General features: G+C 38.0%; 1 protein-coding gene and 1 long non-coding RNA gene across 2 annotated transcripts in view; one reads left to right on the top strand and one right to left on the bottom strand.

Annotated features, from left to right (window-relative positions):
• LOC101743883 (uncharacterized) overlaps positions 1–19,328 on the bottom strand; it is a 399,362-nt gene that overhangs the window by 68,624 nt on the left and 311,410 nt on the right. The window lies entirely within an intron of this gene.
• On the top strand, positions 17,558–18,241 carry LOC134201514 (uncharacterized). The gene is made up of 2 exons (XR_009976853.1): positions 17,558–17,810; positions 18,024–18,241. It is a non-coding gene; the product is annotated as an uncharacterized LOC134201514 (long non-coding RNA).

Below are 19,328 nucleotides of genomic sequence, written 5' to 3' on the forward strand. Positions count from 1 at the left end.
TACAAAGACGATGCTGTTTTTAAAATTTAAAATACGTATTGATATTCGATTTTATTGCTGCGATAATACGTTGTTATAAATAAAACTTATTAAATTCACTCTTATTACTTACTAGAAAGAAAAATCAACTAACGCAGTGTAAACAGATTGTAATACCGAAGAAGTTCAAATATTTCGACTTGCACAAATATTTGAACGGTATCATGCCAAAGTAGACCATCGTCGGTTCAACTCAATTAAAATTAATTGAATCTTAACATTTCAAAATAGCCCTTACGATCGAGTTCTGTAAGGGTTGATTTTCATTGGGGAGGTTTTAGTGGCTTTAGTGTCGTGAATTAAATGATTTGGTTAATTTGTACAATTCAAGAAATTTTACGATTTTCAATATAATAATATAAAACTGTGCATGGATATTTTAAAACTTGTGGTTAATATTCTGATTTGAAATACCTTGGCGCATCGAGGACAACCTTTGAAGTCATCAGCAACATTAAGGGACTGATTGATTTACTGGAAGTGATTGTGAGGGAGAAAGAATCTCTTACAAGTAGCCGCTCATTGCGGACATCAGAACTGAGATCCAGTGTCAGGTAACATGTTGCCTAAACTTCTTAGGAAATGTTCGTTGCTCTGGGCATTGAATTGATAATAACGACTTTAGAGCATCCCAATCAATGCCTTTCGAGTAAACTAGACAAGAAGCAATGCTTCGCAGAATCTACCACCGGATCGGAAACGCGACCCACTGAGAAGATCCGGCGAGAAACTCAGTGGGCTGTGTCTGCTAGTTAATTTACTCGCCGAGCCCTTTGTCGCAAACGGTGACCGTATACTGTGGCGAAAAAGACGTTTTGGTATGAAGAATGGAACCGTTGTTACATGTACTCTTTAGACTGTGATCCCGATGTTAGGTATTCGTTTTGGTAACCACTTAATACAAAGTGGGCCATCAGCAAATCGATTTATCAATAATAGGCGAGATATGATACCTAGAAAATCGTTGACCGAGATAAGAGGTACTAATTTCATTATCTTTGAACAATGTGTCATACTAAACATTGATGAGCATCGGTATTCGATACCTTCCTGCGTGACTCACGAATACTCATTACACAAAATGACTGTCAACAAACAGAACAAACTCTAACCTGATGTTTACTTAACAGGTAAAATTCTTCACAATAAAAATTTATTGAAACGGTAATGCGTGTTATTCTTGAACACATAAGGCATGGAATCGCTTGCGTTTTAGCGGCGTTTATTGAAATATTTGTGTACGGGAATAAAAAGCTGTATCTTTAGGTGCTAAGGTCGAATATTGTTTGATATTTGTATAACATATACTAAACCAAATATTATAGATTAGGTTACGTCTATTATTTCCCAAAGGGTTTAAAGTATTTCGTGTGGTATACTTTCTTTCGACTGATACGGTTTGTGTTTGTATTTTTTTAGTTAAAATCATTTATTTTCAAATTCGAAAGTCGCCGTGGACTATGCGATACGTCTAATGTCGTATCGAGTGGTCAAAGCCGGTGTTCAAATCCCGCTGGTAGGTATTTATCGTCCTTATAACAAACAAAAAAATATTGATTCGACAGGTGAACCATGAGGCGAGCCATGAGTTCCGAGTCTCAGTTCTATAGTACATGTCCGACCCTTCAAAGCAAAACGGGTTACTGCTTTTATATCTATTTATGTTCAGAAATGTCTCAAAGTAATCTTTACTAACCATAAGATTCCGATTACTTAGAAATTTTGCACACGAATTAAAGAATAACAAATAATATGTATAATAGTTTTAGTTCTTCGGTAAATATCTTAGATAATCAGGATAACTAAGATAAAGAATGTTATTTTCATTATTCGTTCGGTTTAATTTATAAGCGTATTTTTTTCTTTGTTTTCCAAACTACATTTTTATTATTTCTAAAGTAAATATACCTACCCTGTATTCCTCAATAACCTCCACGTTGAAGAAACAGCCTAGTTAGATAAAAAACGACACTGTAAGCTGTAATACTCTGCGAATAGCTGATGGGAAGGCGGATTGCAAGCGCGTACGGATAGGTGTCACCGTCCTGCCTATTTCTGCCAATTACTCAGAATCATGGGTACGTTGATCGTACTATGCCAGCATCAATATATTTGGTAAAATGCCTCTTCAAAGTTACAAGAAAATTTAATTTCATACGTCAACAAGAAGGCTTCTTCGCCATCATTCCCTCACTGCTGAGGATCGCGACCACATGTGACTTTCCTCCACAGTTTTCGACCATGGGTGACATGGATCGTATGGTATAGACTACCATCAACCGCTTTCTTAACCAGATCTCACCCACGGCGCGCTTGCCTTAGGCAGAGTTAAAAAACTAAACCCGTTGAATAGATCGTGACCACTTACGTACTTTTTGACGTATATATTCAATGCAACCGGTACCTGTCAGTTTATTCAGAATCTGGTAGAGTCGCATCACTCACCACGAATACGCCGAGCGTCTTACCCATGGCCCTACGGACGCTTCAGAGCACATTCAATCCTAATATCCTACGATTTTGAGTGACGAACCTTAGGGTGCCCCAGCAAATAACTAAGGGACCTTCCCGTGACCGCAAGGCAGAGCCGAAGTCAGATGTAGCTTTTATAGCTATCAGAAATATAAAAATTTGTACATGCATTTCTGGATATCAATCAACGATAAAAACACTTGCACAGATTGCTAAGTTGTTTATGTTCGCTTTTAAATGGCACTGAGAATTAAATATGAAACCATATTGTTGGATCACAAACCAGACATCTCAGGTTTCACTGCTTCATGTAAGCAATATATTTGAAACGAGAACTGCCATTATTTCGTAATTTACATTGAATACTCTGTACGTAACATACATAATATATAATGAATTGTTAGAGGTTCGCGATTGATGCGGTCTCAAATTTTATTTATTGACTAGCTGACCCGGCAGACTTCGTAGTGCCTTAATCGATAAATAAAATACCTAAAATTTTGTATAAAATAAACTTAAAACAAACAAAAGGAAGCCGTCCTACGGGGGACACGTCAAAGGAAAACAAAATTGTTATTTTTCTAAATTCCGAGCATTTTCATATTTATCTACCTTTTAAACCTTCTCTATACTTCCACAAATAATTCAAGACCAATATAAGATAAGATATTCTGAAGCACTAACGACATCTGTATAAAATTACAAATCTATCTATATATATAAAAATGAATTGCTGTTCGTTAGTCTCGCTAAAACTCGAGAACGGCTTGACCGATTTGGCTAATTTTGATCTTGAATTATTTGTAGAAGTCCAGAGAAGGTTTAAAAGGTAGATAAATATGAAAATGCTCGGAATTTAATAAAAATAACAATTTTGTTTTTCCTTTGATGTGTCCCCCGTCGGACGGATTCCTTTTGTTTGTTTTAAGTTTATTTTAGACAAGAGTTTAGGTCTTTTATTTATCGACTGAGGCACCACGAAGTCTGCCGGGCCAGCCAGTTTGCAATATTTATATTTGTTTCATCCAAATCTGAGGTTTAGGACCAATGTGAGTTACTGCCACTAATCACGGAAGACAAGATCCAAGACGCGTTCAGTTTCGATGGAAGTCACTTATCCTAATTGAGAAATGTAGGAGAATTGTAAAATGGAAAAGCACTCGATCGCTTTTTGGTGCAGCAGCTTTTAAAGTGCAGAGCAACTCCACATTCAAAGGCTTAAAGCGATAACTGTCATTTCCATGCAGTTTATGAATACCTCAGACCACTTCCATTTAATATTAAGCAGGGAATTTTCGATAGCAAAATAATTTCTAGATGCTACTAATGGATAGTTTCGGTTTCCGGTTATCCTTATCGTTTGATCAATTGTCGAACAGACCCGTAGTGGTAATGGATTCTGAGGTTGTGTTGAATCGGCTGAATTCCTAAACCCCAGTGGAGTCAAAACAAAGATCTCTAATTCCAATCGAAATCTTTTAAGTATTCACTGGTGGTAGGTCCTCTTGTGAGTCCGCGCGGGTAGGTACCACCGCCCTGCCTATTTCTGCCGTGAAGCAGTAATGCGTTTCGGTTTGAAGGGTGGGGTAGCCGTTGTAACTATACTTGAGACCTTAGAACTTATATCTCAAGGTGGGTGGCGCATTTACGTCGTAGATGTCCATGGGCTCCAGTAACCACTTAACAACAGGTGGGCTGTGAGCTCGTCCACCCATCTAGCAATAAAATTTTTTTTGATTTCTTATCAGATGTGATCAAAACTTTTTCTATTACCCTAATTAGTAATACTATTATGAATTATATATTATATACTATTATGTATATTCGAAATACTTTGTTCAAACTAATTGACCACCTTGGGATGTGAAGCCGCATCGCAAAGTTGTTTCGAAGTAGTGTTTGTATCGATCATACCCTAGTTGAATGTTTATAAATAAAATTTCAACCACATTTTTTTTACTGCGGAAATGGGTGAACGCGGCACACCTGGTGTCAATGGTCGCCATTTACATTGTTTAACGGCTGTACTGTCCTTTACACCGGAACTACTTCCCCAAAACCAGGCAGGATGGAAGTACCTACCACTGCGAACGTAAGGTACGCCTTGCATTCAGTAATCTATATATTAATACGTGAAGCAACAACTTTGTATCCCTTTTTACGAAAATTGCGCGGACGGAGGAGTATGAAATTTTCCACACTTATAAAGAATATAGAGTAGAAGTGCACAATGCTAGTATTTTTTTTAAAATAATACATAAAAGATACATTAAATCAATAAAGAAAACATTACACACTACATACCATGTATTTGACGCACACACGCATGCATACTATTTATTGTCAAACTTTTGTTCTTGACATCTGTTGTCAAATTGAGAATAGAATATGGTTTGTCTTTGTTAATATTTTTTATTGTGTAGTCTTGGCGAAATTTGTGATTATAGAAGTATAAAATACAATCATAGTATTGTACAAACTTACAATTCCAATTAATTATAGTCGAATTTCGACTACTGCGGGACCTCTAGTTATAATTATTGTATAGATTTTAATAAGTTTGATTCTTATTAAAACATGCTAATGGATGTGGAAGTTGGTCATGAATCTGATACATATTTCATACAAAAAATAGCATCGGCCTCCGAGATTCCAAACAGTGACAGTGTCATATATTATAACTTGTATACACCAGGGTGCTTAGTGCGAGTTTTTTAACGTTCACGATAGGTAGCGTAGAAGCTAACTCAAATTTGTATGGAGTTGAAATATTTGCCTACGTTTGTCGCTAGGGGCGCTGTTCCAACTGAATACAAATTTGAGTTGACTTTTACGTTATCGAGCCTATTAAAAAACTTGTACTAAGCACACTGGCCATATAACCTTTAGGCCACAACGACTTTATATTTTTGCATATTACGTCACCTAAACATAGCTTATTGGCTATAAAGCCAGATGTTCAAAAATATGCTTAGTAAGTAAACATTTCGATAATGGTAAGCTATGATGCAGAAAGTGCAGCATCGGTCGTTGTGGCGAGGCTTGAGGGAGGCCTACGTCCGGCAGTGAACGTCTCTGGGCTGAAAGATAGATAGCTATCTTTGTGAGGCCACAGTTCACTGACACGTTGTGGGATCATGATTTTAGATACAATCTTTTGTATTGAGGAAGAAAAGTACATAGACAATATAAAACCTTAACATTTTGTAATTTTTCTTTTAAAAATTCTAAAGTAAATTTCTATTTTTATGGTATATTGGTCAATCCTCTTGGAACTACTGTGAAACTGCGGTTACCGAAGTGACTAGTAAAGATCCTCACTCGCACTGAGTGACTTGAGGGAAATAAATAAATAAGTGGAAACAAATCACGCACGATTGTCCGGCCCCAAATTAGGATTCCCTGTGTTATAGATGCCAGATACATGAGTATACATGCATTCTTATGTACGTCTAAATATATACATATATAGATACAATCCAATCTCAAGCGCAATGCGGTACCGAGCCACCAATACTAATATAATCAGAGGAATTTTCGGTTTTGTTTGCGTAGTAACTACCCTTTATTTTACCCTTCCGAGGCAATAAAATGCACAAGTCATCAGGCGCAGGAGCCCCTACATTACCTGAAACAAACAAAAGGAATCGTGATCAGTAAATTTTAATTTTTCGTTCATTCGTTCCAACGTCCGGGAAATTTGAGCTTTGCGAGCGAAACGTTTGGATAATTTAATGGGTATTATATTTGGTACGATCCATATTTACACAACGGTTAATTTTAACCGTGGCAGAATTTCAATAGACATAATCGCCATCTTAATTTTAATCTTTTATCAGGATCCTGTATGGTAATAATTAATCCAGCTATTAATCAGTATCGCTATATGAAGCGGTTTCTTCAATCTCCTAGCAATAGTAATATTCACTTATTTCCCTGTCTTAGTATCTATATCATCATTCTCCTGCCCTTCTCCCAATCACCTATGGTCGGCGCAATAAGTTTTCTCCTTCCATAGTCCTCTATCCTATACCATTTCTTCGCTCACTACCCTCTTGCACATATCGTTTTTCATGCAATCCATCAATTTCTTTCAAAGATCTACCTCCTTCTCTAAAGCCTACCACACTCATAGTTAAAACTCTCTTAACAACTTCATTATCATTTCGTCTCATCACATATCCATACCATAAATTCCTTTATTTTTACCATGTCTTAATATCTACGTCAAATATATTATATTTCTAATAGGAACTGTTATGAAATAGATGATGGCACCTAATACCGTATTACCGTAGGCTATTGAGTACCATCATCCTGCCAATTTCACGGCATAGAACTTATGGACTCCGGTTTTTGTAGATCAGCCATTAGTATGAGACTTTGACTAGTCTCAGGTTAGATTGGACATATTTTGATTTCACGCACAAGGCCGTCAGCTGGTTTATCGTGAGCTCTGATTGTGACCATCTGAATATCTTCGATAACCCATTATGATTTTTCTATGGCAAGATTATCAAACCTTCCTAAACAAATCACATGCATGAATATTCCAAGGTTTCACTGGTAAACTCCTTAAAACAATCGCCTTTTAAGTGAAGCCACACTATAAACGTTTGATACCCGATAAAAATTATGATCTTAGCCTTTTGGGTGTAAGTTTAAACGAAGCCTTATGAATTTTGGTTGAAGTAAAACCATTTAGTAAAAATGAATCGTGTTCATGAGCGGTAAGTGTTGTTAGAGGTGCTGGAATGTGTAGTGAGTCCGTAAGTGTCTTGAAATGATCGGGAGCTCCAGTTTTAATGGCATTCTCATAGTTGAGACCATGGACTACCGGATCGACCTTAACAGTGACATTTCATTCACTTAGAACTTACCATACTGTAGCTTATCTAACCATTTCGTCCCCAAACTACTTTTTACTAAACCCAAACATTTTGGCGTAGGAGTCCGCATGCATCACTCACAAACGAGTGTTATGCTCTACCTCTCTTTGTGCACATTAGCGATACCAATGGTACAGCCAAACCTTTGTTTACAGCAAAGACTTTTTGTGATAGCTAGGAAAATCTTAATTACTCGGAATACGCGAAGATTACGCTAAATACCGATTAATCAACGTTATATCGACAGACAAGCCTACACGATTTCGTTATAGTTCAGCCTTCCAGTGAGTACAAATGTATTGAAAGCATTATGAATTCTCCAGCCGTACGTGAAGGAAATTTGAGTTATGCACGAATAACATTTTCGGATATAATATTTAATGTGAGGTAAAGAGGGCCGTTAAAATTGAATTACAATTTAATGTTTGTAATGAAATCTGCGACTTCGCTGAATTATGTTTTGGTGTGATTTCCAATGAAATTTGATATTATTTCAGACTTCTTCCAGTAGAGCGCACGGCCTAAGCCAGTGGAAACGCTTGCTGATTTTCTCAACAAGCTTGCGTCGGTGATTCATTATATGTACTAACATACATAACGAGAATTTAGTATTGAGAATGAATTCCAGGGTTTTTTCAACACACTGTTTAAACAAAGAACAAAATAAAATGTGAAATTGGTATGTCCAATGAATCACATGTGTGTGTTTTTGGTTTGCCGTATTGACTTGATGTGGAGGATTTTAAATTCAAGTTATCTTGAATATAAGAGGCGGGTCGGTACCATCGCTTTTTCTGCAGCGAAACGGTCATGAGTTTCGATTTATAAGATGAGATAGCCGTTATACAATACAACTAAGACTTCGACCGTATATAATAATATGTGGTACCATTAATGTTGCGTCGCCTGTGGACTCCGGTGGACTAAATGGACCTCGCAATGATATTTAAAAAAGTCCTTCCACAAACTTCCAGACATAGGCAGCATGGTCATATACCCACCTGTGTACTCTCGTAACAGACCTTACCATCACCTAAAATTATTGGCGCAAGGCAAGTATCCAATAAATTTTAATGAGCTTTTTGACCACACTTATTTGGAGTTCACAGCTCGTGGACTTGTATAGTTTAAGGATTTTATTATTTGATTTATTGTTTTTCTATTTGGTCTTTCCGAAAACCATTATGAGCATGTTTGTTGGTACCAGCGTCAAATATGTTGGTCCAATCGTGCCTTTGAGCTCAGAAGACTGTAAGTACCTACGCCATAGTTGCATTCGTTCATTTAGCCTCTTCTCCGAATCCCAATTCAACGAACATACATGAAGCAAGTATTTACCTATGATTCACACGTGAATCACACATGAAAGTATTGATACGAACAAAGAGTATGTATAGTATAGAAAGAAGCGGGTCAGCGTGCCACCTCTATGATAAGTGAGTGACTCACAGAAATTTACGTTTTAAATGGAACTTTAAATAGTCGCTTATAGCAGAGCTGTTGTATAAGGCAAGCTCAAAGTTTACTTGGTTTTAAGTGGTTATGTTTAATTTCTGAACGTCAAAATGTCTGCGAGTGACGTCTCCATGACACTATTTCGGCAAGAGCGACGCATCGCTTTTATATTGAGTCTTTAATTTGTCATATAGGGACAAATAAACATAGGGACAAAACAATAAATACAATTCAAGCTCATTTACTACAACGCAACAGGTTACCAGAGTACGGAACTCAATCTCAATTGTATTGTTTTAGTTTTATTACAAAACTGATTGTGCACCCTTTTTTGTTCATGCGTTTTTAAGTATTATATTATTATACCAGTGGTCCCGCAGTAGTCGACATTCGACTATAATTAATTGAAATTGTAAGTTTGTACACTATTATGATTCTATATTCAAAGACTATTATACGTCTATAATCACAAATTACGCCAACAATACACTATAGAAAAATATAATAATAATAAAGACAAACAATATTTAACCTATTCTCAATTTGACCACAGACGTCAAGAACAAAAGTTTGACAATAAATAAATAGTATGCATGCGTGTTGCGTCAAATACATGGTAGCGCGTGTAATGTTTTTTTTATTGATTTAATGTATTTTTTAGTCATATTTCAAAAAAATCACGTATTATTATATAGTTTATATAGATGATTTTTTCCTACCTGTCCTATTAACCTCGAGAGGGCTTATATTAGGTTCACCGAAGGTGAGGTTAGGACAGATGAGCTCTCGGGGCTCAGTTTGGCGAATTTAATAACACCAGCCCTAGCAAGAGCAGTGCTTCGCTGAATTTACGGAATCGGAATTGCGACTCACTGAGAAAATCCGCCCAGAAATCCCGTCGGCTATTATAAGTTATTTGGATATACGTTTTTATATTAAAGCATTTTATAACCATAGCGCGTTTCAAAAAAACTAGTAACACCATCTATCAAGGAGTACGTACAGTACAATAACTTTATATTGAATTGTGATACTTTATGACTATTTTTTTTATATTATGACTAAGTGTTTATACAGTAGCTTTTGCACTACAATTTATTTATATAGTTATCATTCCATTATGAGTTATTATGAGTCGTTCTTGAATACGTGATAGTTAAGTGTTTAAAATTTATTCTACCTGCTTGGGACCCGTAATGAAAAAATTTTTGCGTCGCAATAGTCATTCTTTTGGTGTGGACTCAAGGTTAATAATCGACAGAAACGGATGACTCCGGACATCAGGCGCTACCTGTATCTCATGCCCATCATCCACCGGTTGTAATAGCATCATCTTATTTAATAACTAGTGAGTACTTAATATCAGGTAGCTTATCAGCCAATGAAATTACCAAGTTGAGCGTCTTGTCGATTAAGCTATGCTAAAGCTTTTCTTACAGAAAATATCGATCGAACGTATCTCTTTGTCTCGATGGAAATCCTAAAAGATATACAGGCAATCACTTAACATATCTAGCTTCTAGATCCAGACTGACGCATTGAGTCTAGAACGTGTATTTCCATTGTCCTAGGCTGGATTACAGATGTCCCACCAAAATTTTGGTAATGTGATCATTTTGTATGTGTAATAATATATTTACCGCGGCAGATGATGCCAAAGTCGAATTGTGATGTTGAAATTTTCTTTTATTCGGTTTGAAGGGTGGGGCAGCCGTTGTGACTATACTGAGGCCTTCGAACTATATCTGAAGGTGTGTGGCGCATTTTACGTTGTAGATGTCTATGGGCTCCAGTAACCACTTAATACCAGGTGGGCTGTGAGCTCGTCCACACATCTAAGCAATAAAAAAAAAAAATTAATTTTGAAATTTTGAAAAATGTTTATATTCGGATTTTTTAGATTAAGTAACTTTAAATAATTCTAATTCGAGGAGCTGACGTCATTATGTAATTGAAAAAAAAAAAAACTCCAAAAATAGCATCGATATGAAATCTATTACGTAAAAATCCTTTGTTCCGTATAAATGTATAAACGATTCCGAATGAATCGGTATCGTAACTTGCAACAATCGAATACGTATTCCGAAACGATGATCATTGCAATAACGTTTGAAATTCGAACGGTTATCGGATCTATCGTGTACGGAGAACAGTATGTAACATATCGACGCTTGAAAAGCAAACGTGACTAAGCGACAATAACTGCTTTGTACATAGGCAATAACCATATTCGATGCGCAAAAAAAATATATTTCTAGGTCTATTAAAATCATTTCAATCCTACAGTTACTAGCTAGATTCTACTACAGCTAGATTCGTTAAAATAATTTTTTTTTCAGGTATTTCAACTTTAAATTAGTCTACTGTAAAGTTCACGCATTGTCGCTTAGTCACGTTTGCCTTTCAAGCGTCGATATGCATGCATGCTATTATGGATGTGTGGTGTTAAGTGCACTGTTCCGTCGTAAATTCGAAGCACACTTGTATGTTTTCGCTTTTGAAAGTTGCGTATTTCGCGTATAAAAATGATAATAAATAATGGTCCTAAATTAAAATTAAGGCATTACAATTTATAACCGCTAGGCTAAAAAAATGTCTAAAGGCTTAAGTCGGATTTTTATCATGGACTTAAACGTGCAGAATGAGATTGTACGAGTGTAAATAAATTAAATTTTATATTTTTAAGTCACAGTGTTTTACATCACGACTAGTAGCCCGATCAAACATTTCTGTTTAAAAAAAATAATAGCTGGTCCATAAAGGTAGTTAGTCTCTGATCGATAATAATCTATGGCAAAATAACCGTATGTTACTGCTACCTAAATGCATTTTTAAATCAAAACAATAAGTTTAAAATGTCTTACTGTTTTCTTCCTTCATGATGTCGGTAGCCATATTTATTGAGGGAGGGAATTTATAAGATTTTATAGAAAATTGCATATTTACGTGCTGAGGTGTGATTGAATAATATTCTATACGTGAAACGTATCTCTTATACAATTTATTATATTGATGAGAACATAATTTTATTGACATTCCCGTTATAGTCACTGTTAAGCACAAGATTTTTGAAGGCGTTATGGTAGTAATAGTGTTCGCTAAAAAATTACGTGATTTTTTAAATAAAACTACTACAACCAAACTACAACCCCAATTACTCAGAAATTATTTTAGAGAATTTTTAAAATAATTTAACTTAGATATATAGTTAGTGGCTGCCACAAAAAAAAACTATGCTAAAAACGCTTAATATTTATGATTCTTTCACTTCAAATATAATAACAGAACTACACTGAACGAACGTTTTAAATTATGATAAAATATGTAAATTCTAATTATAGTAGGAACATTATTCACGTAGTTGGCAACCCGGTCGTCTATTAAATACTCAAATCAATAGACCGCCTCTAATTTAAACGTCAGAACATTTGAATATCGAATATCGCATTTGGCGCGATGCGTTCTAGGCGGGTATACCAAGTATTATTATTACGTTAGGAAAATGAACATTTTCCATAAGAGTCGCTGTTAATTTTAAATCTTATGAAGCGAAAACATTTATGAAAATATACGCTCAATTAGTATTCAATGTTCGATTAAAAAGCATTCCCTGATAGTGCGTTAAATAGTTCGGGTTGAATATTTATTTGGTTGTTTTTTTGGAATGCCGTCTCAGTACTTTAGTTCAAGCGCTCCGGGCAGCCAATTCTAGTATTATTAGTTTTTATTCTTTTTTTATTTATTGCTTAGATGGTTGGACGAGTTCACCGCCCACCAGGTGTTAAGTGGTTACTGGACCCATAGACATCTACAACGTAAATGCGCCACCTACCTTCAGATATAAGTTCTAAGGTCTCAGTATAGTTACAACGGCTGCCCCACCCTTCCAACTGAAACGCATTACTGCTTTACGGCAGAAATAGGCAGGGTGATGATACCTACCCGCGCGGACTCACAACAGGTCCTACCACCAGTAGAATTATTTTAAGTTTATGTTTAATTATGCGCTCGGTACTAGCTTCAGGGTTCATTTCAATTTGGCAACTAAGGTATTGTTCAATGCGTAAGTAGATAGGTTATAGTTAACCCGTGCATCAACCCGCTGAATTTCTCGCCGGATCTTCTCAGCGGGTTACGATTCCGATCCCGTAGTAGATCATTCGCGAAGCAGCTGCTCTTGAGTTGTTAGGTCCCCTTTTGAGGCGCTCGGGCAGCTGTTAGCTAATCCGACGTCTCCTGGTTGAGCCTTTGCTCGCCCACCTGTCCTGGTGAAACTGGAAAGGCATTAGCATTATCTCTCGACTACAATGTATCTAAAAAGTGTAACGAATATTGTGGATTGACAACATCTTAGCTATTTGGATGCGCGTATCTTTTGCATTTTCCCTATTTCACCACAGCTTAAATTCAAATTATATATTATGCTTTTAATATTGGCACGTAACCCATATCACCACGCATTTCGTAAAATATAAAAAGTATATTTTATAAAATAACACGGACTTCTTCTTTTTAAAGGCTACACATAACACATCGCATCATCGCTACGCCTGCACTAACATAAATTTTAAACTATACATATATTTCATTAAAATCGTACCGAAATGAAAACGCCCTTAACACACCTACATATTATGTACATTGGGGTTTGAGAACTTCAAGAATAAGCTTAATTTTATTTAAGCTGCGCTTTAACGTATCTCGGAAAACAAAATTGAAATATATTTTAAATCATAAAATTAACCTTACGGTGATATGTCGCATTTTTTATTGTCAGTACAATAAAATATCCTTATTCGTGTTTTCACTATTCGCGTATTAAAAAAATGCCACCCAATTCCTGTTTTCGCGAATCTAATCGGTTCATACACATTGATATAAAACTTCCTATATGTACTTAGGTATCCGACCGAATCTTCTTTTTCTCTACCTTAACCCACTAGGCGGGTCGGTACGGGGCAGGGTGATGGGAGAGATGTGCTCCGCACTAAACGCTGTCTCTGAATGAGTTCTGTCTCATGCGAGGCTCGGACGTGGGTTGTTGAGCGACAGGAGGTTTTAGTCGGTTCGACTCCGACATACCCCACCCTACATCCCCAGTGAAGGGTGGGAGTCCGGCGATTTCCTCCTGACCAAAAAAAGGCGGGTCAGCACAGTGAATTTTTCTATTCTATTCTCTTCTATCAGCCGTCACCTCAACACTCACTCCTCTCTCTCTCATATTGTCATTCACACATTCCATCCATGCCTTCTTCGGTCGATCTCTTACCCCTCTATCTTGCACTACCATTTCCATAGATCTCCTAGTCACATGCATCTCCTCTCTACGCATCACATGTCCATACCACGCTAACTGTCCGCTCTTTAATTTATCAATCACTGGGGCTACGAATATCCTTTGTAAATGCGCCTTTCCATATGCACGGTTTCTGTAATCACGGTATATTTTCGTAACGTATACCTCGCCAATAAAGAGCTTTTCCTGTGTGTTATTTTGGACCTCTACATGGATCATTGGTGACCGCGCTCACCAACTGTATCCGAATTAATATAATGACAATAAAAAACACATGTACTGAAACTGTAAAAGTATACTGTAGAAAAGTAGACAGAAGTTTACTGGTGGTAGGACCTCTTGTGAGTCCGCGCGGGTAGGTACCACCACCCTGCCTATTTCTGCCGTGAAGCAGTTAATGAGTTTCGATTTGAAGGGCGGGGTAGCCGTTGTAACTATACTGAGACCTTAGAGCTCATATATCAAAATGGGTGGCGGCCTTTACGTTTTAGATGTCTATGGTCTCCAGTAACCACTTAAGAACAGCTGGGCTGTGAGCTTGTCCACCAACCTAAGCAATAAAAAAAAAAGTTTTAATTGTATATGCGACTCGCGAATACCGTACAAAATAAATATGTCATTATATGTTTCATATCGTCAGCGCTCCCATGGTGGGACAATTTACATGTCCCACCACGATTACTTATAAAATTGATGACAGTGTAGCGTTAGATACATCGATAATTCAATATTCACTGTTAGTTCATAGCGTAATCGAGTAAATCGATCCCGCAAACTATGGCTCGGAAGCCTCAGACATCGCGATGGAGACCGCACGGAGACCGGCCGGGCTGTATTACAAATTGCCAACTCAAATTACATTTATGCAGAACCGATATGATTTCTCGAGTAATTGCGATTGCGAATTTTAAACTCTCAACCGATACTATCTTCCGAAGTATCTAGTTTCGATTTGAATAAATGAACTGGGCTGTTTTTAATTTAAACACGTAATTTGCGGAGTTTTTGAAGTTTTGTACGATTCATTCGCGAAGCAGCTACTTTTTTTTTTATTGCTTAGATGTGTGGACGAGCTCAGAGCCCACCTGGTTAAGTGGTTACGGGAGCCCATAGACATTTACAACGTAAATGCGCCACCCAACTTGTGATATAAGTTCTAAGGTCTCAGTATAGTTACAACGGCTGCCCCACCCTTCAAGCCGAAACGCATTACTGCTTCACGGCAGAAATAGGCGGGATGATGGTACCTACCCGTGCGGACTCATAAGAGGTCCTACCACCAGTAATAACGCAAATTATAATTTTTCGGGTTTTTATTTTTATTACACGATGTTATTCCTTCACCGTGGAAGTCAATCGTGAACATTTGTTGAGTACGTATTTCATTAGAAAAATTGGTACCCGCCTGCGGGATTCGAACACGGGTGCACCGCTCAACACGAATGCACCGGACGTCCTATCCTTTAGGCCAAAACGACTCTTGAGACGCTGTTAGCAAATCGGGCCACTCCTTGCTCGTCCACCTGTCCTGATAAAACTGGAATGGCCTCCAGTAATCTCTCAAACATAAAAAAAGGTCTTATACTTAGTGCCCTGACATGAGTAAAGTAAGCGCGGAGTTCATTCACAAGTGTCTTTGATTTGTGACCGTTTAAAGTAAGCCTCGCTCGTGACCTGCATGTTTACGCAGTTCAACACACAAATTGGTTTTACCTTTCGAACTCCCGCGGCTTGTTTCCCTCATGTCGTTACAATTTCGAAGGAAATACGCAAACATAAACAAACCGGTTTGTTTTACGCGTTCAATGTTGATGTGTTTTATTCGATTTTTATATCGACTTCCTTTAGCGTATTTCTCGTAATGCTTTTGATGGTTTTATTGGTACTGATAGCAACATGTCAGTTCACAACTTATCTGGTCGTTAAAAGTTACTCGAATCCGCAGTTAATGCCGCCAAAAGCTCTGACAACGTCCGTTTCCTAATACGCCTTACGATGAAACGGTAATTATGTGATTGGTTCGTGTAACACTGGTTAATTTATCTGCAGATTTTATTAATTTATCCTATATAGGTAGATGGTAGAGTTAGGCAAATGGATAAAAATGTATCACAGGAAGGGCAAAGGTAGGAGATTGGTTATGTCGTCATATGAAGAGAAGAATAACCATAATTAGAATACAAGAATGGATGAATTTGCATCTGGATGGATACAAAGGCAGGAAAAGACAAGAAAAGAGCAACGGAATGTGTTCATGATGATAACTATGTAGCTGGACGCTAGTCCAATCTTCATCTGTATTTTCAGTTCAGTTCAGCTATGAACTGAACTGAAAATACAGATGAAGATTAGTGGTTAACAGGATCCATGGACAACGCCATATAATGTGAATAAACAATTGAAATTATAGTAGAACGAAGAGTCTAGAAGCGGCGAGACTAACAAGAATGACGTGAATACAATGAACCTAATCTGCTAATATTTAATCGGGGAGCGTGTCTTCGACATTAAACGCGTAAAACAAACTTCGGCCTTACAATGTAATTACACGAAGAAAAGTCACGATGATTATTTAAGATTTGCCATTGAACTGAATATCACGAGGTGGAGAATGCCTTCAACCACACGAGGGGGACATTCACCGGGACGCGAAAAGAAGTCTATTTGCAAAATCCGAAGATCAACTACAGGTATTTTACAGAATCTAGAAGAAAAAAAGATTATAAATTATAATTTGCGTAATTACTGGTGGTAGGACCTCTTGTGAGTCCGCGCGGGTAGGTACTACCGCCCTGCCTATTTCTGCCGTGAACCAGTAATGCGTTTCGGTTTGAAGGGTGGGGCAGCCGTTGTAACTATACTTGAGACTTTAGAACTTATATCTCAAGGTGGGTGGCGCAATTACGTCATAGATGTCAATGGTCTCCAGTAACCACATAACACCAGGTGGGCTGTGAGCTCTGCCACCCAACTAAGCAATAAAAAATTTTTAAGGAAACAAAACTTTTTCTAGTTATTATTTTTGTAGTGGAAAATACTAATAAAGCCATAAATATAATACTCCATTAATATATTTCGTTTAACTGGTGGTGGTACTGTACGCGTTGCTTTTATGTTTTTATTTATTTATAATGTTTTTATAGCCATTGTCGGGAGTCGAGTATACGTTTCGTCTGACGGTAATTGGTTACCATAGCTCAGCAATGCCGCAGCCACAGCCGATTCGCTGCCACCACTGGGGATGGAGGGCGGGGCATGTCGGAATCGAACCAACTAAAACCTTCTGTTGCTCAACAACCCACGTCCGAACCTCACATGAGACAGAACTTATGAAAAGGCAAAGGGGCAAAAGCGAAGCATTTATTGCGGAGCATAAATAGAAACGATCATAGAAAATGGAGTTTTTGGAGTTTACTCCTTTAGAATCGATTTACATATATAGGCCCGGGGTATGAAAATTATGGGGACCAAAATCGTACTAGCATGTCACACGAAATGCGTTATGCGCCTGATTGGCTCCTGATTGCGTGATGCGTGCGCGCGCCAATCAAAATCGTACTAGCATGTCACACGAAATGCGTTATGCGCCTGATTGGCTCCTGATTGCGTGATGCGTGCGCGCGCCAATCAGGAGCCAACGCGCGGCCGCGTTATCGCAGGTGACGCCGGGCTGCTGCGCCGGCAGTCCGCCACAAAGCCTCGTACTGATCGCGCGTTTCTCTCATTATTGTATTGGAGTTTACTCCTTTAGAATCGATTTACATATATAGGCCCGGGGTATGAAAATTATGGGGACCAAAATCGTACTAGCATGTCACACGAAATGCGTTATGCGCCTGATTGCGCATGTCACACGAAATGCGTTATCGCAGGTGACGCCGGGCTGCTGCGCCGGCAGTCCGCCACAAAGCCTCGTACTGATCGCGCGTTTCTCTCATTATTGTATTTTCATATATTTGTTAGTCGTTTGTTTTGTGTCTCGTTAATTTGTTAATAATCTGTAGTGTATCGTGTTGTCGTAATATAGAACTATTTCTCGTATTGTTTCGTTTAATTTTTTATATCCAGTAAACTCCAGTCGTGCGTCGGAGCGGACACACACACTTTTTTTTTTTTTTCATATATTTGTTAGTCGTTTGTTTTGTGTCTCGTTAATTTGTTAATAATCTGTAGTGTATCGTGTTGTCGTAATATAGAACTATTTCTCGTATTGTTTCGTTTAATTTTTTATATCCAGTAAACTCCAGTCGTGCGTCGGAGCGGACACACACACTTTTTTTTTTATTTTTTTTTTATTGCCCATGTAGGCAAACGAGTACACGGCGCACCTGATGGTGAGTGGTTACCGTCGCCCATGGACTTCAGCAATGCCAGGGGCAAAGCCAAACCGCTGCCTACCGCTTAATACTCTCCACAAGCATCATTTGAAGAAGGACATGTCATAGCGCTCGGGAAACACCGTGGAGGGGAGCTCATTCCATAGCCGGATGGTACGTGGCAAAAAAGACCTCTGCACTGTAAATGAACGCAGTGGCTCCAGGTAGTATGGATGAACTCTACCCCGGTGGCAGGCGGTGCGATAGTAGAAACGAGATGATGGAATCGTTTCAAATAATTCCTTAGAGCACTCCCCATAGAACATGGGGTACAAAATGCAGAGAGAAGCGAAGTCCTTCCGCAGACCCAGAGGCTCCAACCGATCCAATACTAAAATATTTTTTTTCGTAACTATGTATTATTTAATTCCGTACAGAATGTTTTTCTCGATCGACTAATTCCTAACTAAGATAACGAACTTATAAATTCATTCATCGGAATAACAGACGTTTCGAAATTAGAACTGCGATAACTAAATTTGAATATTCAAAATGTACGAGAAAGTTCTAGAATTGGAAATACGTTGGGGAAAAATTCAAGCGTGCAAACAGTGTTATAACGGTTATGCGGGAAACACGTTGAATGTGGCTAGTTTTAAAATAAGGTCGAAATTCAATAAAAAGGCACACTGGGACTCCGCGGTTGTATAACTCAGAGGGATAGTAACTAGGGTATAATATGTTCGATCCGAACCCAGCGCCCTCGTGGCAGCCTAGGGCTCCGCGGCGCCGTATGTATTATTTTAACAAAATATCGTCTAATCACTCACCGGAACCGATGACCTCGTCGACTCACGCCGT

The sequence above is a fragment of the Bombyx mori genome, chromosome 27 (genome assembly GCF_030269925.1).
Source record: "Bombyx mori chromosome 27, ASM3026992v2".
NCBI classification, from domain to species: domain Eukaryota; kingdom Metazoa; phylum Arthropoda; class Insecta; order Lepidoptera; family Bombycidae; genus Bombyx; species Bombyx mori.